This window comes from Theropithecus gelada, chromosome 5, assembly GCF_003255815.1.
Source record: "Theropithecus gelada isolate Dixy chromosome 5, Tgel_1.0, whole genome shotgun sequence".
In the NCBI taxonomy this organism is placed as follows: domain Eukaryota; kingdom Metazoa; phylum Chordata; class Mammalia; order Primates; family Cercopithecidae; genus Theropithecus; species Theropithecus gelada.
In genome coordinates, this window is record NC_037672.1 from 150,629,238 (window position 1) to 150,632,028 (window position 2,791).

The 2,791-nt window shown below is 46.2% G+C and overlaps 1 pseudogene across 1 annotated transcript; it reads left to right on the top strand.

Moving 5' to 3' along the window:
* Positions 1-1,281: 1,281 nt before the first annotated feature.
* Positions 1,282-2,542, top strand: LOC112624382 (annotated as a pseudogene). Its single transcript, XR_003119392.1, has one exon. The product of XR_003119392.1 is annotated as a WD repeat domain phosphoinositide-interacting protein 4 pseudogene (transcript).
* The last annotated feature ends 249 nt before the right edge of the window (positions 2,543-2,791 follow it).

Below are 2,791 nucleotides of genomic sequence, written 5' to 3' on the forward strand. Positions count from 1 at the left end.
AACATATTATGCAAGAGCAGAATTTTAATATAGTCATTCCCTGGACGGTCTGGGCAAGACAGACCTACCCTATACCAGTTCCTGGCACGGCTGGTGTTGGCCCAGTTATGCAAGTTTCTGAGGTTTAAAACAGAACAACAAACTTCCAGTGTTGCTATGAATGCCAAAGCAAACTTTCTCAGCAGAGTGGTTCCTCATTCTTGGAAAAGAGAGGACTGTCCTTTTCTTTTCCCTGTCTCCTCTTCTCTGAGAGAAAAGCGATAATTTATTATTGAGATTGCAGATTGGGCCTTGACCCCTTCTCCTTTGACAAAGAGGCAAAACAAAATAAAATAAAATTTTCATTAATGCATTCCTCTTTCCCCTTTCTCCGTCCCCTCCCCTTTCCTGTTCTCTATATCTCTGCTTCTGAATGTACCCCCAACTTGTTTCCAAATACTTCCTCCTGCACTGTCCCACCTGACCCTCTGCTAGGTAATGCCCTCTGCTCCCTTTTTGCCATCAACAGTCTCATTTCCTGAGAGACACTTAGCTCATCTAGTTGGTTAGAAGAAAACATTATGATTGATCTAATTCATATTGAAGTGTGAATGACTGAAAGCCCAATATATTTACATTCCTTCATATAATTGCCTTTTAACCAAAGGGGCTTATTAATCCAAGTGAACACTTTCCACGTAGAATTCCTGTAAAGAATCTTGGGCTGGTTATTCCTCTGAGTGTCCCTCAGGGAATGACAATTTCTTCATAACTTCTGTCTTTCTCTTCAAGAGTAAAATGAAGGGAATTGTCAGTGATCTCATATTGGGTCTACATTGGGGATTATACCCTCAGTGAGCTAGAGATGGGACAAGTTTAGGGACTGATTTTCTTAGAGGCAATCATTACCTGGTAATTTTCCTGGCAATTGAATTATGATCTTAGAAACAAATGCTTTTAAATAAAAGGTCAGCTGGGTATGGTGGCTCATGCCTGTAATCCCAGCACTTTGGGAGGCCAAGGCAGGCAGATCACTTGAGGTCAGGAGTTCAAGACCAGCCTGGCTAACATGGTGAAACTCCGTCTGTACTTAAAAAAAAAAAAAAAAAAAAAAAAAAAAGAAGTACAAAATTTAGCCTGGTGTGGTGGTGCACACCTGTAATCTCAGCTACTTGGGAGGCAGGAGAATCGCTTCAACCTGGGAGGTGAACGTTGCAGTGAGCCGAGATTGCACCGCTGCACTCTAGCCTGGGTGAAAGAGCAAGACTCCGTCTCAAAAACAAACAAATAAACAAACAAACAAACCTTCTGGTCTTGGTGGGTGGTAGTAGTAGCCCCAAGTTCTCAAAGATCTCAGTGCTGATCTGGGACGATGCCCGGGAGGGCAAGGACTCCAAAGAGAAGCTGGTGCTGGAGTTCACCTTCACTAAGCTAGTGCTTTCTGTGCTCATGCGCCATGACAAGATCGTGATGGTGCTGAAGAACCGCATCTGTGTGTACTCCTTCCCAGACAATCCCCGAAAGCTGTTTGAGTTTGATACCTGGGACAACCCCAAGGGGCTCTGTGACCTCTGCCCCAGCCTGGAGAAGCAACTGTTAGTGTTCCTGGGACACAAGTGTGGGAGTCTGCAACTTGTGGACCTGGCGAACACAGTGCCTGGCACCTCGTCTGCTCCATTCACCATCAGTGCACACCAGAGTGACATAGCCTGTGTGTCTCTAAACCAGCCAGGGACTGTAGTGGCCTCAGCCTCCCAGAAGGGTACCCTTATTCACCTCTTTGACACACCATCCAAGGAGAAACTGGTAGAGCTGTGCCGAGGCACTGACCCTGCCACCGTCTACTGCATTAACTTCAGCCACGACTCCTCCTTCCTCTGTACTTCCAGTGATAAAGGCACCATCCATATCTTTGCTCTCAAGGATACCCGCCTCAACCGCTGCTCCGCACTGGCTCGCTGTGGGCAAGGGCCTATCATTGGGCAGTACGTGGACCCTCAGTGGAGCCTGGCGAGCTTCACTGTGCCTGCTGAGTCAGCTTGCATCTGCGTCTTCTGTCGCAATACTTCCAAGAACGTCAATTGTGTCATTGCCATCTGCGTAGATGGGACCTTCCACAAATAGTCTTCACTCCTGATGGAAACTGCAACAGAGAGGCTTTTGACGCATACCTTGACATCTGTGATGATGATGACTTTTAAGGACCCTGGGGGCTGTGCTAGGGACCTGTGGTGGCAGACTGCAGAGCTGAGCCTTGGCAGTGGGGCGTGCTTGGAAGCCACCAGCCAGCAAGCGTTAATGGGGCCGGTGCCCACTTTCCACTCAGCAGAGCTATGTCTAAATAAAGAGCTCACTTCCCCCCAGCACTTCTTGATGACTGTGTGCCCCAAGGGCCAGGCCAGAGACCTAGGAAGGCAGCAACCCCTTGGGATCCCTAACCTGGAGGAAATTGTCAGGGACCTAGAAGGAGTGCCCTAATCCAACCTGGGGATTTTTAAAAAGCTTCCTAGGAAGAGATGATCTCTGATGTGATGAATACAAATAAAAGACCCTTAATGGCAAACAACAACAACAACAACAGAAAAACAACAAAAAACAAACATCAGGTACTGTTGGTAATTTACATGTGCCATCTCACCAAATTTTCATAACAACCCTATGAAGTCCATTTCACAGAGATGATAACTTGCTCAAAATCATGCAGTTAGCAAGATGGCTCAGAATCTCTATTCATAACCACTATACACACTGCCTTTGTTATGTTTCATGTTATCAGAAATGTTATTACTTTGGAATGTTATTTATCACAACA